This window comes from Ambystoma mexicanum, chromosome 9 (assembly GCF_040938575.1).
Source record: "Ambystoma mexicanum isolate Mex_15411 chromosome 9, UKY_AmexF1_1, whole genome shotgun sequence".
NCBI classification, from domain to species: domain Eukaryota; kingdom Metazoa; phylum Chordata; class Amphibia; order Caudata; family Ambystomatidae; genus Ambystoma; species Ambystoma mexicanum.
Genome location: NC_090931.1, coordinates 407754209 through 407775116, shown reverse-complemented (window position 1 = coordinate 407775116; position 20908 = coordinate 407754209).

Below are 20908 nucleotides of genomic sequence, written 5' to 3'. Positions count from 1 at the left end.
TTGGAGTTGGACTCCTCGGCAGCAGAAGGGGCAGCTGGGACCCCACAGGGCCCAACAGGGGAAGATGGCACAGAGTCATCCAGGTTGGTGGGGGGTTTGGTGGAGGAGGATGCCGTGCAAGCACCAAAGACGAGGTCTGGAGGTGGGGATCCCACTGGTGCTAGTGGTGCAGTGCAGGACCAGCTACAGGAGGCAGCACAGGCCGCCGCGGAGGTGCCTGGGTGCAATCCTGTCCCTGATCCTGTCTCTGCATCATCTTGCACCAGCAGGGATGCCTACGTCCAGACCCGTTTTCAGGCAGGGCATGAGCTCCCATCAACTGGCCTTCCTCTGCCTGTGGACGTGGCTATCCAGGTCCAGGTTGAGCCTGTCCTGGCTGGTGTGGCGTTGCGTCAACGGGCCATGCGAGGTGACCTGCAGTCTTTTCATGAAGAGACTGCAAGTCATCTCGAATGGCTCGTTGACCACGTCAGCCTGCAGGGACAGGTCACCCAGGCCGGATTCCTCCGTCTGATGGGGCTTGCTCCGACCCCCTCCTCAACTGGACCCCCTACGCGCCAGTCCTCCTCTGTGCCATCTTCCCACCCATCTGTCACCTGGGTGCCCTGTGGAGCTGCCTCTGACGGTGCGGCCAGGCTGGTGGAGGACGTCCAGCAGGGGTGGCCACATCAACGACTGCACCCCAGCCGGCGGAGGATGTGCAGGCAGCAGGAGGCAGTGCACGGGCAGAGGCACAGCAGCAGCAGCAACGTGGTGGGAGCCATGAAGGCTCGGGGCCTTCAACATCGGAGGGGCAGGCATCGGCCAGAGGGCAGGAGGACCCAGGACAGAGAGTGTCTTCCGTGTGGCAGCGATTGGGCCACACCATAGATGCGGAGCGGCAGCGGGCGGAGGAGGCACGGCTCACAATGGTCAGGGCGGAGAACTCCATGCGGAGGGCCCTGAGGCGGGCTGAGTGCCTCGAGGCAATCCGCAGGGGTTTGGAGGTGGAGATGTCGACGGCCCTGCAGACCCTCGGGGCCATGGAGGAGGACCGCCTCCGGGACATTGAGGAGGAGTTCGATGATGCCCTGGCCCGGGACATCCACAAGTGAGCCGTGAAACTAGCCCGCTGCCCTTGTACATAGTTATGTAGGTAGTGTTAGGTTTCATTTTTGTTTTTATTTTATTTGGACCTTTCGGACATTGGCCTCATTTTTGTATATAGTTTATTTTATTAGTTAGTGTAGTTAGATAGGTTTCCTTTATTTTGTTGGGATAATGGACCCTGGCTTGTTTCCATGTACATAGTTCACAGTTGGATTGTATTTTTTTTCACTTTTTAACCATGGAGCAATGGCTTTCTTATTTATTTCCCATTGGATTTTGTTTTGTGGACATTGACTTTGGACAACATTACTTTGGAATTTTATTTTTGGTTTTGCTTTTTTTAACGGACATGCTTCTTTTCATTTTTGTACATTCACATTTCTGTTTCTTCATTTTTATTCTATTTATGTTTCCTTTAATACATATTTTTTTGGTGAACTTCAATGTGTGGTATCTCATTGGTTTCATGCATTTCATGATATGTGTTTTGAGATTCACTGACACCCATTGGGTGTATGTGAGGGAAATGTGTTTGTTTCGGAACTTGCAATTGGTGTTCTGTGATGTAATTGCAAATTATGAGTGGGTGGATGCAATACTCGGGTGGGTGTTTTGCATTTGGAGGCTGACCATAGGGACCAGGGATCTAGATTGTGATGACATGTTGGCTGGGGAACATGAGTTGCACATGGGTGGGGGCCTGCTGGCAGGTGCCCCACAGTGCTGGGGGGTGGGGGTGGTGGGGAACATGAGTTGGACATGGGTGGGGGCCTGCTGGCAGGTGCCCCACGGTGCTGAGGGGTGGGGGTGGTGGGGAACATGAGTTGGACATGGGTGGGGGCCTGCTGGCAGGTGCCCCACAGTGCTGGGGGGTGGGGGTGCTGGGAGACATGGGTGGGGGCCTGGTGGAGGCTGCCCCTGGTGGCTGGGGGGTGGGGGTGCTGGGAGACATGGGTGGGGGCCTGGTGGTGGGTGCCCCTGCGCTTCTGGGGGGTGGGGGTGGTGGGAGACATGGGTGGGGGCCTGGTGGAGGCTGCCCCTGGTGACTGGGGGGGTGGGGGTGGTGGGAGACATGGGTGGGGGCCTGGTGGAGGCTGCCCCTGGTGGCTGGGGGGTGGGGGTGGTGTGAGACATGGGTGGGGGCCTGGTGGAGGCTGCCCCTGCACTGCTGGGGGGTGGGGGTGGTGGGGAACATGTGTTGGACATGTGTGTGGCCTGCTGACAGGTGCCCCACAGTGCTGGGGGGTGGGGGTGGTGGGAGACATGGGTGGGGGCCTGGTGGAGGCTGCCCCTGGTGACTGGGGGGGGTGGGGGTGCTGGGAGACATGGGTGGGGGCCTGGTGGAGGCTGCCCCTGGTGGCTGGGGGTAGGGGTGCTGGGAGACATGGGTGGGGGCCTGGTGGTGGCTGCCCCTGCACTGCTGGGGGGTGGGGGTGGTGGGGAACATGCGTTGGACATGGGTGGGGCCTGCTGGCAGGTGCCCCACAGTGCTGGGGGGTGGGGGTGGTGGGGAACATGAGTTGGACATGGGTGGGGGCCTGCTGGCAGGTGCCCCACAGTGCTGGGGGTGGGGGTGGTGGCGAACATGAGTTGAACATGGGTGGGGGCCTGCTGGCAGGTGCCCCACAGTGCTGGGGGGTGGGGTGGTGGGAGACATGGGTGGGGGTCTGGTGGTGGGTGCCCCTGGTGGCTGGGGGGTGGGGTGGTGGGAGAAATGGGTGGGGGCCTGGTGGTGGGTGCCCCTGCACTGCTGGGGGGTGGGGGTGCTGGAAGACATGGGTGGGGCCTGGTGGAGGGTGCCCCTGGTGACTGGGGGTGCAGGCGGACATGCGTTGGTGGGCAGTTGTGCAAGTTGTCATGTGGGTTGGCTGGTGGTCATGGCCATGGTGGATGGTGTGCCTGCAGGACATGTGGAGGGTAGGCCCCTGTGGTGTGAGCCACCTGCAGGGGCCATGGAGGGTGTAAAGGGAACACCTGGGAGGACCCACACGTGCAATTCACGTGTGGTGCTCCCCGCGCACCCCTGTAATACACGTACCCTGATGGAATCGCGTGTGGAACTTCCCGCGCACCCCTGGAATACACGTACCCTGCTGAAATCGCGGGTGGCTACTTCCTGCGCACCCCCAAGATACGCGTACCCTGCTCGCACGGGCCCAATCGCGTGTGGAAAGTCCCGCGCACCCCTGAAATACACGTACCCTGCTGAAATCGCGTGTGGCACTACCTGCGCACCCCTGAGATACGCATACCCCCAATCGCGTATGGAAATTCCTGCGCACCCCTGAAATACACATACCTTGCTGAAATCGCGTGTGGCACTTCCTGCGCACCCCTGAGATACGCGTACCCTGCTCGCACGGGCCCAATCGCGTGTGGAAATTCCCGCGCACCCCTGAGATACGCGTACCCTACGGAAATCGCGAGTGGAACTTCCCGCGCACCCCTGAAATACGCGTACCCTGCTCGCACGGGGTCAATCGCGTGAGGTACTTCCCGCGCACCCCAGTGATACACGTATCCCGCTTGCCGTGCTGCTACAGGGTTAGCGCAGCCCTTTGCGCTGGATTGGGTATATTGATGGCTTTTCCCTGCGCAAGAGGCGTTCTTGGGGGCGTAACTGGCGCTGCTGCAGGGTCGCTGCGCCACTGTGCGCCACGGCTGGTTTTGGTGGCTGGAATCCATGAATACGCTGTGCACGGAAATGGATTTTAGCGCACGCGGCTGGCGCAGGGATTCGTACGCGCACACTGTGCGTCAGCCGCGTGCGCCACTTGTGCGCTGAATTCTATGAATTACCCCCTAAGTATCTAATGTGTCTCCTGTAATTGAGGCATTTTCAATTGAGAAAAAAATGGTGTTCTTTTAAACTAAGTATTGAAAAATGGAGAAAAAAATGATGTTCATAGATAGCCTATCTTCATATACCTGTCCTTATGTTACCCTGGCAACACATGACTTGCTGTACCACCTTACAGCTATAATGTGATCCCATGCAGTGGTGCTGCTCCCCAAAACACGCTAAATTATACTACATATCCCCTCCTTTTTCTGAGAATTTGGCAGTGGTCCAAGCCACAGTTGGAAGAAACTCAAACACGCTTCCTTGCTTCTTTTAAAATGTAGCAATCCAACAAAATGAATATTCATATGTGAAAAATGAAAATTGAAAAATCACTGTTCAATCATCATAATATCAAAATTCACCTCTGAGTCCATCAGTTCTTATAAAATATTTTACATATTTCTTCCCAATGGAAATGTCCATAGTCCAGTGTCCTACTTTTGTACTTGAAGTCAATCACAAAACAATAAAAGAAAACAAATAGTTAAAATAAAGAATAAACATAACAGATTAAAATAATTAATTAGTATAATAAATATGTGGAACTCCATACTCCAGGACACTTGTCTGCCTCTGACATGTCCCGACCAGCGATGTCACATCATTTGGTTAATTCGGGTCCTCTTTCATCCTGGCACTCTTGGATCCTTTTTCCAAAGGAGTCATCTCTTTTTGGCATTCCGGTTACTTGTCTTCACCTCCACCCAGAGGCAGGCATCATATGATCTTCATCCAGGGGACTCCAGGACTCCATCATCTCCCGTGTCCTCCGGGCCCGTAACCTCCAAGCCAAAATGTGTTAATATTCTAAATCAAATAGAAAAGAAACAGATTAAGTACATAGCACAATACTAACTTCACCCTTTTGCCAAAAATAAAATTATATATATATATGCACTTCATAAATCATTTTGCCCTCTTCCTCTTGCTTTCTGAAATTAAGCACATGTTAAAGAGAAAACAAACATACATAAAATAGCATTCAACATGTAATACATTTTCATTTTGCAAACCAACTCCATTAATTTCAGCTTCCATTTTTTAATTTTTTTTATATATATATACATATGTCACAGTATTTATGCTCCATTATAATAATCAATCACCTCTATTTTACTTCTCTGCCGTTGCTCTCTGACTAAACCCATTTATCTTACCTCCTTTAATGTATTCAAGGGACTTTATCTGTTTCTACATGCTCAAGTCATTTAACCTCATGTCTGGGGTGCCATGTTTAATTTGGTTCACATGAACAAACTGTTCTGTTGCTGTTTCACCTTCAGTTTTCAAAATTTTGTACACTACTGGAGATATCTTATCTATAATTTGAAATGGCCCCAGCCAGGCTGCCAAAAATGTGTAATTCTTCTGTTTACTTTTTCCAAAATGAAATTTGTATACCTGATCCCCCAGACAATACTCTTTCACTGACGTCTTTTTTTATCATAATATGACTTTGCAAAGTCAGCAGCTCCTTCTAGATTTCGCTGTACAAAAGCAAATGCATGTTGTAAATGCTTCCTCAGTTCATCAATGTATTCATGAACTGTAGATGTGCTTACAAGTGTCTGCTCATGTGTTCTGTATAGTAGGTTTTGTGGTAATACCATTTTCCTACCTGTCAAAACCTCATGTGGACTAACACCTGTTGCTTTGCAGAGGTTGACCTGATTGCCATCAAAACCAAAGGTAAACGTCAATCGCAGCTGGAACCTGCTTCTGCCATAAATGTCTTTAATATGTCCACAACAGACCTATTACAGCATTCAACTCCCCCTGAAGAAGCCGCCCGATATGCAATATGTAATTTTCTTTTTACACCCAGTATTTGCCATATCTTAGTCATTAGAGCACTTGTGAAATGACTTCCTCTGTCTGATTCTATTCTTTGTGGCAACCCAAACCTTGAAAACACATGATTCACCAGTAATGTAGCAGCTGTTTGCACACTACAATCTGGTGCAGGAATACACTCAATCCATTTTGACATCAAACACACCACACTCAAAATATAACGGTTCCCCCTGCTCAACCTCTTTACAGGCCCTACATAGTCTATTTGCAAATCTGACCATGGAAGAGTTAGGCCTCTTTTCATTAATGGAGCTCTATGCATTGGTGAAGCAGGTTTAAATTGGGCGCATACTAGACATCCTCTAGTATATAATTCCACATCTTGGGACATATGTGGCCAGTATGCATGATCTTTTAGTATTTTCAATGTTTTTTGTGAACCTCTGTGGCCTGCAGTTATTGCATCATGTGCATGGTGTAGCATTAACCCTGTAAATGGACTCTCTGATCATGAGTCCATCCTGTAGTCTATTTTTTTATTCTTTAATAGCACCCTCAACTCTTTTCCCATGCAATCATTTTCTGTTAAAGGGTTTTGTTCAGGATCTATCAAATGATTATAATATATTCCCAAAATTAGATCATCCTTTTGTGCCTCAATCAGATCTTGGTCTGGTGTATCATAACTCCATTGTGCTACTGATTGATCTACATCCTTTGCTGCTTTAGAACGCTTTACTGCATCAATTTGTATTTCACCAAGTAAATGTTCAATAGGTAGCAATTCTCCCATCACAGCCCACATTTTAGCCAGGTGATCTGCCTTATCACTCCCCTCCTTATCCTCTCCTGGAGTTTTTTAAATTCCCACACATTTTCCTCCAGTATATTGTTAAATCATTCTCTGACACCAATTTGTCTATGGCTTGTATCATTTTTCCATGTTTAAGTAGCTTTTTGTTGTATGTAATCATGCCTCTCGCTTTCCAGCCAGGTAAATATTCCACAAAGCTATTTCGTGAATAGTCAGAATCAGTCACCAGGACAATTTCACTGAATGTATTATCAACTGCAGTAGTAATTGCTTTATAAATGGCTGCCAATTCCGCTACTTGACTGCTCCTAGCTCCAATTCTCATCCCTATACTTCACATTTCAACCAGACATTTCCTATTCTTGACACTAATTGTTTATTACTATCATTTTCAATGTGAAAAGCACAACCATCAACATATACAGTTGGAAAATCCTTGCATGTTTTTTCATCAACAAATTTGTGTGGTGATTGTTCAAATTCCTGTAAATTAGATTCTGCTTCTACTTCTTTTGATACATGTTCAGCTGCACAGTCATGTAGATCTGCTAAACCCTGAGCAACTGGGCTTTTTTTATTTTGCCCATATCTCACTTCTATAGGAAAACCTTGTAATGCTAGCGTCCATGAAGTGATTCTGAACTGTGCTATGTTACCTGACCTGATTCTTTTACTCTCTAAAAACTGCAATGGTTGATGATTGGTCTCAATAATTACCTTTTCTGCCTGAACAATGGGGCAGAAATGCTGTAGCACCCACACAGTGGTCAATAGAGCCTTTTCACATTCATTGAATTTAATTTCAACTTGGGAAAACACCTTACTTGCATAGGCAATGGTTTTGTGATTCAAATCATGTTTTTGTGATAACACTGCTGACATACAATGTTCAGAGAAACCTATTTCTATAAAGAAATCCCTGTCCTTTATGGGATATGCTAAACATGGTGCCTTTACAAGACATCCCTTTAATTTAGCCACTGCCTCGGACTGCTCTATTTCCCATTTCCAGGGTGTATTCAGCTTTAACAGCTTAGTTAATGGTTGAGTAATTTCAGCATAATTTTCAATGAACTTTCTGCTATAGCCTGTCATTCCTAATAAACTTTTTAACCCTTTCACATTTTTAGCGTCTTATAGTTTTTGTATGGCCTCTATTTTTTTCTTTTGTGGATTTAGTCCATGTTCAGGAACTTCATGGCCTAGAAAGTTCACTTTTTTCTTTCACCATTGTGCTTTTTGTAAAGATACTTTGGCGCCTGCTTTCTGCAATTGTCCAAGCACATGTCTTATTTCATCAAAATGGCTTTTCATGCTTTCATTTTGTATCAGCACATCATTCACATAAACTATGGTTCCTCTTTCTGCTGCATCAGGCATAGCTTTTCTCAAAAATATGCCAAATTCACTCCCACTATTGACGTACCCGAATGGAGTTCTAACCCATGCGTATTGAGTCTTATCAAATGAAAAGGAAAATAAATTCTGTATCTCCTCTGCCAATGGCACGCACCAATATCCAGAGGTGAGATCTAATGTGGTAAATACTTTTGAACCATGTACCTGAGCTAATCCCTGATCAATGAATGGCAGTGGCCATCTGGATACTGGCACTCCTTTATTTAACTCCCTCAAATCTGCACACAGACACCATTGACCATTTGGCTTTAACACACCTAAAATAGGTGTATTGGATGTGCTATGAATGGGCTTGATGATTCCCTGCGACTCCAAATGTTTAATAATCTCTGCCAATGACTCTAAACATGGCAGTGGTAATCTATACTGACGCACACATATTGGACTTCTGTTACACCCTTCCGGTAGCATGGCCACATGTAAATCAGTTAGCCCGCAATCATAAGCATCTTTTGCAAATACATCTTTAAACTCCATAAATATCTTCCTCAGTTCATTTCTATCCTCATCATTGTCACATTCATCCGCTGATAAAATCTGCTCCTCTACCATTTTGGAGAATTCTGGAAAATGTACTGGCAGGGGAATCTCAGCACTTTCCTCTAATTGTGTGGCTGTGTCTCTTTATAAAGCTGCCACTTTTAAATGTTTTGGCATATCAGCTTCCACTTCAATGGGCTTATTTTCTATTTCATTTTAATTTATGTTAAATGTTATGCAATCCTCTTGATGACAGCACAGCATCTCGCTTGAATCATAAGGGTACACAGAATGAATTTTAAATATCCCTTTGGGCTGAGAGTCCAGGTATTCTGGCAATTCACCCTTAGCATCTACATACTTTTCAGGGATATTTCCAATCACCATGTTATTTAGACCTGCTGTGTAATGTGATTTTTGTATGGCCATTCCTAATGGGGAGTTTTGCTCTAAAGGAATATCCTAACAAACTTTATTATTCACCATAATTTTTACAGACCCTTCACCCACATCTACCAATGGAATGTATTCATAATCCTGGCCTTGTTGTTTTATGGATTCATTCAGACATACAAATGTATCAGAATATTTCATCTGCTGTCCATTTTTGCATTTCATTGTTATTGCAAACTGCTTTGTGAATGCAGGGATAATAGTATCTTTCCTCATTTGTCATTCAATTGCATAAGGGACCAGCTGTGCACAATAATAAGCCCTTCTTGTGTCTTCAAATTCAGGTGCCGGCCCACCTAGGCGTGACCATATCTTTTGATTAAGGAAATCTAACACCATACACATTCTGTGCATGATGTCATTGCCCATGTAAAACTCATTTTGTGTTCCACTCACTATCCAAACATTATGGTAAATTGTTTTGTGTCCAATGCTTATTGTCAGCATGCATCTACCTGCAATTCGTTTTTCAAAGTCTGGACCGTCCAAACCAGAGACATACTGGTTTTTAATCCTAAATTTCCGGATCTCCTCCCTTTCCATTATTTTTTGCAACAATTTCTCATTAATGAAGCTCCTCTCCTGTTCAAGCGCTAAAGTGGCTTTTATTGTTTTACAATAGTCATTTATCCCAACATGAACCCATGGTTGCTCATCTTCCATGTGTATTTCAGCAAGAGTGGTAATGTGTTTTTCTGAACCTGCTCTACGAGCAGTATTCTGTTTGCATGTCTTCTCTTTTAAATAAAAACGTAAGGTGTGCTCATCTATGGCAGTTTGCCATTCTTTCCTTGGGTCTAAGTATATTTGTACAGGTAATTTTTCATTTTCACTCTGCATTTTGTCTTGAAACATTAATATAACAGTGACGCTAGGTATGCAACTATTCTGACGATACACCTTCAATGCATCATTTGTTTTGGCAATGGTGTGACAATCATTTATATTGCTGTTTTGTGATTTTAGTTTCTTAGGTCTCAATGTTTTTTTTAGTTAAGGACCACAGTACTCCATTCACCCCATCTATGAGTGGAGACAATCTTTTTAGGCAATCTGCTCCCATCAGAAATGGTATTTCACAAATGGATGTGACCAATACCTCCTGTTTCATTCTGTGTTTACCTATCTTTATGTCAACCTCGGTGACGCCTATAATAGGCCCCTCCTCCCCATTAAAATTATGCACTGGACCTTGATTTTCCTTCACTGTGATCTGATTCTGCTGGGATCTCTCTTCATTGATACTCTTTACTAATTCTTTGGATATAATTGTGGCCTGTGCGCCAGTTCAATCATTGCAAATGTATGGCATTTTTCTTCTACAGTGATGGAAGCATAATACATGTCTTCAACTTCCTCTAACACACCTAAGAAATGCAAATTCTTACTGATTTCAGGGCTCACCTTTCTCAGGCCTTTTTCACTTTTGGCTAAGCACATTGGTAAATGGAAAGACATCGTTCCCTCCTTTTTGCCCATTCCTGTGTGAGAGACTTTATTCATTTCTCCATGTTCAGAGGTTTTTTGGAGTGTGGCCACTGTTCACCCATCCATCCAGGTATCATCAGAGGTCACACTACAACCTCCCAACTGAACATGCGTAACAACATCACTTGGCGATTTCTCATTGTCTAATTCTGTGCATTTGTGATTATTCAGTATGGTACCAGCCCTTTTAACCTCTTCAAAAATATGTGGTTCAAAGAATTCTTCAGGTGATTGACCTGTACTCTCCATTTGCGTATTCCTTTTTTCTTCCTGAATTTGGTCATTGTTTTGATTGCCCAGGGAAGGAGCTATAGTATCCCCACTTACTCCCTGTTCACTGGTATTCCCCATGCATGAGTCATTTTTCTTAAATCTATCTCTTTGTTCTTTTGGAATTTCACGTGTTTCTTTTTCATTTGTACAAATCTCCAATGTTTGATTTAGCTCTAGGTTAAACCGTACCTCTCTTTTAGAAGTATTTGTATTTTCTGTTACATGTTCATTTACTGGTACTTTCACTTTTAAATCATTAGGCATCTCAGAGTCATTATGCAAAATTACATCAGACCAATCTGTCTTTTTGGCATTGCAGGTATCATAAGTACTTAGTCACTTTTCAGAAGCCGCCCGGTCATTGCTATGGCCTTCTGTCCCCTCCTTGGATGGCTGTTTTTGCGCTGTACAGAGCTTTCCTATTTGCTCAGTTAACATTTTCACTTGGGCCTCGAGGCACTGGAACCTTTCCATCCCTCTAGAATCCTCTCTCTGTGGCCTAGATCGATATTGGTTGTTTTCCCCCTGATTGGATCTATTCTGATACCCCTCAGGTGAGTGATTTGTATTGGGCTGGTTCCTGAACTCTTGATTCATTGGTGTAGGGGAGCGGGGTGCACCCATCCTTTGGTTGTAGTCCTCTAGTGGGGAATCATTGTACTGACGTGGAGTGTAGTTCACGTTCTGCCTCATGTCTTGTCTCTCACGTTGTGGGTACTGGCTCCTATGTTGATTCCCATTATCAGCAAATCGATCCACATATCGGGGTCTATCCTGATTACCATATATCAAGGTATTGGGATCAAACCTGCATTGTGTCCCCAATGTCTGATAAGGACCATCATTTCTCTGATCCTGATTTTGTCTCTGGTTATTGTTCATACCTGACATATCAGGTCGAAAGCCTGCCCGGGGCCTATCTCCTAAGTATCTGGGGCTGATGTAGCTCTCCCTATTACTAGGATCATGTGATTGAAACATTGGTGCAGGGTGTGATGACCATTGTTGATTACCCCTTTGTTCATGTGCCAAATTATTTTTACTTGGACTTTGAGCAGACTCAAGGGACATTTTGGCTAACCTGATTTCCATTACTGTTGCTGAGGGTTCTTTAGAGTTAGGTCTAGTAGCTTTCATTTTATCACTTTCTCTACCCTGACAATAGAGTACCTCATACAGTTTTGTGCTTTGGTGTACAATCCATTCAAGGGACTTGTCACGGTCAAATTCACGGACCAATTGGGATATGATGTCTTTCTGTAGCCCATAGAAGTAGGCAGTTTTAAACTCATTGGAACTGGGGTCAAAAGATACATCAAAGCGAGAAAATGTTCTTTTTAAGTCTTGTAAAAACTGGCGAGGGGATGTATTAGGCCCAACAGTGATTTTGTAAGAGACTTTCTTTACCTCCTGCAATGACTGGAAAGGAGAAAAATGATGCCTAATCTCTTTTTCAAACTCTGCCCATGTCATATTCTGCTATTCATTCAATCCCTTTATGATACTGGCCGTCGGAGCATCTAAAGTTAAATGAAAATACTGCCTGTACTGTTCCTTAGGTATCTGGAGGGCTTTAAAAATGTCATGAACCGCTTCTAAGTGATCCTCTATGCAGCATTCCCCTCCCTTTTTAAATGGTTTGATCAGGGCTTTAATGGATTTCATTATCTTTATGGGGCTACTTGTTGCAATGCATGGAATTGCACTACTTGGTGACTCAACCCTGGTTCCAGGTGTATGGGATTGGTGGCGGCCCCCAATGGGAGTAACAAATCCCCCAAGAGCGCTGCAACCAAGTTCAGTCACCGGCCCATTCATTGGGGCACTAGCTCTTTGGGTAGAAATAGAATTCACCTCAACTCCATTGAATGTGGTGCCCTGCCGCCTCTCCTGGGACCTGGCAATGCACATTTGCTGTTCCAAGTCCTTACACTTTTTAAGAATACTGTCTGCTTCATTTTGCAAATAGTTGTTTTCATCACTCATTTTATTAATTACCTCCTGCATGTCGCATATTTGCATTTGGCATTCATTACATTCTTTATTTCTCTTGTCCCTTTCTTGAAGCATTTTAACCAATTCTTGTTCTGCATTTTGGAGGTCACTTTCTTTTTCAAAATGTTCTTTTTATAAAACTTGCATTTCTGAAACCATCTCATCTTTATCTTGTCTAATGTGGTCCACCAATGCTTTTAAGTGTACCAATTCTTGCTCACTGTCTTCAAACTGTTTCTTGCTTATGGACAATTGAATATCAAAATCTCTGCATTTTAACTGCATATCATTTTGACATACATCCAATTCCGCTCTTATCATTTCCTCTTTCTTACTTGCCCCATCTAAGTCAGTCTTTGATCTGTTAATTAGCTGGGCATCATTTTCCTGCATTCGCAGGGACCTATTCAAAATAAACCAGATCTTGGCACATAGCCGTATCAAACAGTCTTTCTCTGCATTTTTATCGGCTGCATTTAAAAACCTTAGAAGGCAGACCTGAATTATGCTGCCTTCTGCAGAAATATTGTCTAGTTTTTCTTTCTGCACCTCACCATGAATGCGGCCATGCCATTCTGAGGTACTATTCGATGACCACGCCCCATGTGCAAATAATCTTGCCTCTAAATATTGAACTAGGTCTGAGAATGTGGCTTCCCTTTGAGACATTCTGAAATTCGTTTTAAGTGACACACTGCTATTATGAAATGGGTTCACTTTAATGTACAGATGGCGGTGTGAGACACACTTGCCACACCCAGTAGGTGCTCTATGATCACTTTCCCGGCCCGCAACACACCATAAATATGTGGGGTATTTTGTGTAGATTTGGGACCTAGCGGTATTTTCTTACCGCCAAAAACAAAATAATTTAGTAAAAACCACTCCTTGTATTTCGATTGGGTTTGGTATTATAGTGGTATAGTGGCTATGCATTGTTTCAGTACACAGATACATTTGGTTGGTATACATTTCGTTGTGGTATAGTGGTGAGCAAAATGTCTTTGTTTTATTTGTGGCCCCAACGTACAAAACCCCTTTCTTTTGTTTAGACTGTTCTTGTGATCTCTAGAGGCGCCAGGCTTCTACATTATTCAATAACAGCACATTTTCACATGGAGTGCCACTTATGGCCGTTATCACTGATTTATCTACACCAGTGAGCTATGCTTCCATAAAGTATTCACAATAGCATGTGGTGTTATCACTGGTTTATTTACATTAGTGAGACTAAGTTTCCAGAGGCCTCTCTCTGCTGATTTATATACACCCAGCAGACTATTGTATTATATTCCACTCAGAAGACACACCCATACATATACACTGAGTGGAACCATGCACACAGCTATTTATAATTGCTCATAACATTACTTTAACTACATAGGCAGTTTGGCACATATATTACCTAATAACCTCCCCTTTTATTATGTGATATGGGCTAAATGCACCAGAGAAAGACAGAAGCAAAATAAAACCTTTAAACACGTTGTGATTTATACCAGTTTCATTTCAAAATCATACATTACCAGCTTTGCGAGGCAGTCTTTTCTAGAATAAACAGAAGAGAAACAATTGCAAAAATACAAGGCATTTCATTAAATTCTTTGCAACAATAAAAAGAACAGTACATCAATTGACTTGCATTTAGATGGCAACATTAGAGTGATTCCCCAATAGTGACTATCGCTACACTGCCTGCCTAATAATAAATCATCTTCCCTTCACAGCAAACTCACTCCATTCGTATATTTACCACCTATTTGTAGCTCTCCCACACGTGATCTCTTGGCTTGTCGCCTCCAAGAAGTGGTCCAGGGTTTTCTTTTTAAGCCCCCAGCGAGAACATGCAGTTCCAATCTGCAATCTTCTGTTCTCAAGCTGGTGCTGATTGACTGGGGAACCCCAGTCTCTGAAGGTCAGCAGCCCAGCCAGGCGACCTCAGCAGCTTCAGCCAAGTCCTCACTGCAGCATCGCCAAATGTCTAATAACTCTCCTTCTCCCCGAGCTGCTTCAAGAAACCTCTGTCACAACCCTTAAAATGACGTGTACCCAATCCACAAACCTTTATCAAACCTGAAACCAGAAGCCATCAGAAAGCCTATACACGCTTAACAGAGCAGCCCCTAGCAGCCCCTAGCTATCCTAAAACTGTAAGTATTTTGCACGGCGTATTTTGGGGCATACACATATGTTACTCCCAGAATCATGACAATAAGCCAATAAAAAAAACAGCTAAATGAAATACCCAACCCAAAATGTGCATCCAGTATATTCAAATGCCGTGCAACAAATCAACATCTTGTTTAGTCATTTTATAAAGATTCTTATCTCACCTGTGCGGTCCATGCAATCACAGCACTTATGACTGGTCTCCTGCCTCCTCCTTGGAGTTTATAACTATGACCCCCAATCTTTTTTTGACTGTGCATGTAAGGCGTTCAAGTGGAGGCCATACACATGCATGGCAGTGCTCCCCTGTTTTGCATGATAGGTCTGAGTCGTGGTCACCGATTGCTGAAGAAATATTAGACTCACGCTGTTATCTGGATAGTTGGAAAACAGAGGTGATTTATTCACTGGTTTGCATATCGATTAATCACAGCAAAGAGGCTACACAGTGACCAGACCCGAGTTAAGAGGGCAGAGAGCAATTAGCATTCCATTAAAGTGGGTAAGTAAGGACCAAGATCCTCAATAACCTGAGAGCATTAATACAAAGACTCTTATGAAAAGATTTTGTAAGAACAGGTCATCAAATAACAATGGTATGTTTGTACTAAGAGGGCACAAAAGAAGCAGGACCACTAGTGAGGAATATGAGCATCCGCACAGGGAGTGTGTGCTCGTCTGGGCTTTTTAGATTTTTTTGTAATGAAAATGAATGAAGGGAGATCAACCTCTGAAAATGTGAGGCCATTCCGCACACATTTTCCCTTCTCACAGCACCAAACGCATAGACACGTGTACACCGGGAGGACACAGCCTACAGGCGCCGTCCTCCCTTGTCATGTTCAGCTGGAATGTGACAGCAACGGGTACACCAAAACATCTCAAGAAAGGGGAAAGCATACATTCCTCTGGACATGGGCAGCCTAATTAAAATTTCAAAGACCCATGAATCTGCCTCCCTATTGTCCAGTTTGGCTGGTGGCAGTGAATACTAATGAGAAATAATGAAGGCAAACCTGCGAAGGGGCTTGGTCGCAGGACGGACAAGAGGAAGGCAGCTCTTTGGTATACAATGTGCCAGCTTGAAGCTAGTTCCCACTCCGCTGTATGAAAGGCAGTGAATGGCATATCTGGGTCCACTATTTACCATAGGCAAACCCTGCAGAGCGGACCCCTTTCAGATGGAGAAGTATGTGATTAAAGGAAGACAGGAAGTCTGCTCTCATCACAAACTTCAAGGGAGACCTGCACTTTGATTAAGAGTCACAGAGGGCTCAGTTAACTAGAGAGACACTTTGATCTACACTAGACAGGAAGATGGGTGGGACATAGGAGTAAAAGGTGTTACCCCTTACCTTTCCTGTTGCAGAGCACTCTGGTTCTGCCCTCACGCATAACAGAAGATTGTTGGTGGGGAACCAGGATTGGTTTATACAGGTAGTATTATCCTGCATCAATCACTGGGGCCCAATCAGCTTTAAAAGAGGACTAAACCCCTCACTTAGCAGATCATCTGAAGGCTTCACCAGAAGCAGGAAAGAAGAACTCAGCATTGGACCCTGGTTGAAGGTGCAGTCTGCCTTCCATCTTCCACCAGTGAAGGAAGGTCAGGATTTCCAAGAGAGAAGCAAGATCTCGCCCCTAAACATCTCCCAGAGAACAAAGGGAGTTACCGGACTCAGATGACCCATCGAGCAGCTCCAAGACTGGTACCCAGCCAGAACACAACATGGCATGCTAGGTTCTGCCAGCAAACTTCCTAGGTGGGAAGTGCCAGAGAGTCCCTGAACAAAGGACAAGGCCGTTGCCTGCAAACACTCTCATCAGCTTTGGGCTTTTTACCTTGAATTTATGCCATGACCCTTGCAAACAAGTTAGGAGGGGTGCTGCACAAGCATCAACCAACGTCCATCTTTTAAGGACATTTTTGAGGCAGTCAAGCCCTCGAACTGTGAGCCGCTACACCACTGACTGTTGTCAAGCTGCAGTCACTAAAGCCGTCATAGTAACATTTACAACCTCTTGCTGCCTTGGTGCTGAAACCAAATAACCTTCAAAAGTTAAGACTGATTGCTTTACAGACTATCCTCCTGTCAGTATACAGAGTGCATCCCTTTCCTTTGAGCACCTGTCCTCTGTTTTCCTTTACAGGGTGTGTTGTATTTTGTAGTGTGCTAAAACTGTCTGTTGTAATGATAATAAAGTCGATATTTGCTGGGTCAAGTACAGAGTGGCTGCCCCTCTCATGGATCATATTGCAGTAGTGTCGGCAGAGTGTGGAGGCCCGGAGGCAAGTGCAGGACTGGCGGACCTGTGAGGCTCTGGAGTTTCACCAGGCGACCAGTGAGCTAACTGAGCAGGTTGGGAAAGAGAAGGAAGGAGGAAAAGAAGCGAGGAGAAAGGAGGTTAGCAGGGCAGAGGGAGAGAGAAGGAGGAAGAGAAGAGGTAGGTCTTGAGGAGTTCCGGAACTTAAGGAGGTCCGGCTCAAGACAGATGTCACGGCAGGATTATAGTGACAAGGTCGTGGATCGTTGGTTAGTTGCAACACAGCGAAAATACAATTATTACCCAATGATAAAAGGGACAGTCCAGTCAAGGCCCCTGCTGGACTGGGCACACTATTTGCCTCCTCCCTTGCATTTGGACAGAAAAAGACACAAATTGGCGCAAAGGTGATGAAGGCAGAATGTGGTTTAAGTGTGCAAAAGAACAAATACGTAGCAGTGGTCTGCTTTTGTATCCCCTCTCTCATTTTCACCGTCCCCAATGCAACAGCATGCCACTCTTCAGGCGTATGCTTGGCATTGCAAAGGCATTTTCCCAATGTGTCTTCAGGCGTATGCTTGGCATTGCAAAGGCATTTTCCCAATGTTGTCATGGATGAGAAAAATAGCTATTCCCTGGCAAAATAAATAATATATAATAATATCTTTAAAAATATGTACATAGTGCATTATTGAGAGTCCTGCTACTTGTAGGCGCTGTAACATTACCTGTTATTATTAGCCAATGTATGGTACTCAATGTATCAGCCACAGTAGAATTGAAGTTTGAGCCGGCCAGCTGGTATTTGAAATTGGGAAGTGCAGAGGAGAGTGCTTAACTTGTCAGCCATCCACCCAGCTGTGCCTTAGTTTAATTAGACCCACTTGTCTTCAGTGGTAAAAGCCACAGTTCCTATTATACCCAATTTCCCATTAAACCCCTGTAATGTACTTAGAAGAGAGCACTGTTTAGATTGACTTTCCATTATTGAACAGGGAGTTCGGAACATTGACTTAAAAACAGACAAAGAAGGCTCTGTGGGACACCTGATGAGCATCATGCAGCTCATAACAGCTATAAACAAACAATCATAAGTTCTAACAGCAGGTATGCCGCTACTTGACAGTGTAATTATATGTTGGTTTCAGCGCTTGGCATAATTATCACACCATTAGTGAATGTACCTTCTTTGAAGGCTAGGAGAATTTGAAATGAGTGGTGAGTATGTGACTGGGGACCATGGGGGTCGTGAGAAGGGAGGGGGGACACAGAATTGAACACAATTTGGGACTGGGACATGAAGTGCAAGATTCACATAGAACGTGAGGCAAACAGAGATCTACACAAATAGAGAGAGTGACACACATAGTTACAAGAAACGGGTGGGAAAGCCCTGGCAGGCCACTGCATCAGAGCAATTTTTGGACCCTTCCGATATGACGCCCAGCTAGACCTGACCCACTTAAAGCCTAAACTAGTGAGCACTTGCACTTTTTTACTTTAAAGCACTCTACTTAACTATGAGGTTAGTGAAGTTTGAAAGAGTAATCTGTTGGCCTGCATACCATTTATTGAAGTCAACTCCTATTAAGGTACAAAGGTCAGAGTCAGACATTTCATGTAGTAGGGCAGTGCCCATATAGTTCTTTACGGGGTGGTAGTTTCATCTATGTCCTGCTCGGAATGGGATCCTGCTGGGCATTTTGTGATAGGCAAGGGGGACGTGAGGTATATAACTATCAATGCCTGTGCTCACAAATGGAGTGAATGATTTGCTGCAGCAATCTGGTGTGAGGAAATCACTGTTTAAAAGGCACGTTAAGGGCCCGATTCATGGAAATGTGAGCAGAAATCCTGCAAGGGCCACACACCAAAAAGGACACTGCACGAGCCTGAGGGCAGAAAGAAAAAAGCGCGCCGCATGTTTTCATGGAATTTACAGTGCAATGTAACCGTAATCGCAAGTTGCGACCGGAACGCCTTGACATGCGCACATGCAAAGCATAAGCAGCCGCAACAACTACCTTTGCGCACTCTGCCGGGTTCAAATGCATGCACCCTTCAAACAGTGTGTGGGGCTCCCCCAAGCAGGCCTGCATCTTGGGGAGCCTTTGCAGGGTGCCTGTAACTGTAACTGTATCCGGCACCACAACAACATGCGTATAAAAAAATCGTAATTCGCTAATTACTCAGGAAATCTGCATGCAAACCCCTGTAAGCTGTTCCTGCACGCTGCTACACTACGTATGGGCACCCCTAAATTGGAGCGGAACCCCAGTTGTGTACACATGCCCCAAAATCTGACATGCAAACCCACCTCTGCTCTGCCATTCCTACAGAGAAGTGAATTAAGCTTGCCTTCGGGTGGCAGATAATACGAAGGGCTTGCGTGGACATTTCCTGACTGAGAGGTCATGCGACACAATGAATACGTTGCATGCCGCCGAATTGTGGCCATGCGAGGGACTGCCTGCAGGCTGTCCCTCGGAACGCCCACTGTTTCGCAAGTATATTTCACATTGTTTGTGTTCCGTCCCCTTCCCAGCCCTCTGCACAAGCCATGCCCATGCTCTGTGTGGAGTCTCACACAAGGCCCTCGACGGCTCACAGAGACATGCTGATCCTGTGCCAACTCCACGCAAGTCCAGGAAAAGTACCACTCATTCAATTCCATGAATCGACAAAAGCGGATTTGCTTGCAGTTTGGCTCGCAAGTACCCTTTTTTCCATGTAAATTATTCCATGAATCGAGCCCATGTGAGGATTGTATGGTGCTGTCTATATGTTAACCCTTTCAAAGTTAGTTTATGGTGTAGGTTGACCACGAGAAAGAACTCCCTTTGCCCACTATGACATGATCCCGATAATGGAATTACATGGTTCCTGGGTTAAAGGAAAAATTAGAGTATGCACGCTGTGTGGGTGTGATTGGCAAGGGAAAATAGAGTATGCAGGTTGCGTTGGTAGGAGTGGCACGAGAAAAGAGAGTATGCAGTTTGCATTGGTCGGATTTCTGTAGGGAAAGCAGGGTATGGAGTCTGTGTTGGTGAAATTGGTAAAGGAATAGAAAATGTGCAAGGTTCTTGGGTTGGATTGACAAGTTAAAGAGAGTATGCTGACTGTGTCGGTGGGATTGGCAATGGAAAGGAGAGCATGAGGTCTGTGTGGCTAGGATTGGCAAGCGAAAAGAGTATTTTGTTTGCATGTGTCAGATTGATAAAAAAAAGAGAGTATTCAAACTGTGCGGATGCAATTGGCAAAGGAAAAGAGAGCTTGCAAGCTGCATGTGTAAGATTCATAAATTAAAGAGCGTATGCAGACTGTGTTCATGGGATTATCAATGGAAAAGACGTCATGCAGGCTGCCTAGGTGTGATTGGCAAGGGAAGTTTAGTTTGCAAACCTAGTGGGTTTTGTTGGCAAGAGAACAGAGTTTCCATGATGTATGAACTGTGTGTGTGGGATTTGCTAAGTAAAAGTAAAAATAAAGTATGCAAGCTCAGCTGCATGGCCTATTTTGTTCCATTGGTTCTGAAAAATCGACCTTGTGTTCACATTCTGGTCCAACGTGTCTGAAATATAACATTTCAAGGCGCATGCAGGTGGGTAGATGGCTCAGAGAATATAAACACAGTTTAACGCAAAACAGCAATAATGAAGCATGTGGAAATGTGAATTGAGGATATTAATACAAAGGGCATATAGGAAATAGGGGTCATACTCCAGTGCTCTCAGGACCAGTGTTGCATTCAGATCAGTTTTGGGGCGAAAGGGCAGAAAGTCATTTATACCAGAAGTCTCTTATTTGCCGCCCAGAGTGCTGGG